We start from the raw sequence: 255 nt of genomic DNA, 5'->3' as shown, positions 1-255 counted from the left end.
AAGTTGTGCTAGTTTACAATCAGACCAATATGACAATAGCTTTGACAATCGGATACTTGGTTACTATTATTTACTTTTTTTCTTACATTATGATACCGTACGGTAATTAAAATATACTTTACTTGGTTTAATTTGTATTTTTATCAAATACATTAAGATTTTTTATGATTTCTTACTAATCAATTAATTAAAATGTGGTAATTATTGAAATAGTAAATCATTTATCCAGGTTCCCTCTCCCTACCCTTCTATGTG

This window comes from Heliconius melpomene, chromosome 10, assembly GCF_056956725.1.
Source record: "Heliconius melpomene rosina isolate 202511_hmr_F chromosome 10, ASM5695672v1, whole genome shotgun sequence".
NCBI lineage: Eukaryota > Metazoa > Arthropoda > Insecta > Lepidoptera > Nymphalidae > Heliconius > Heliconius melpomene.
Note: the sequence above shows the minus strand (reverse complement) of the source record.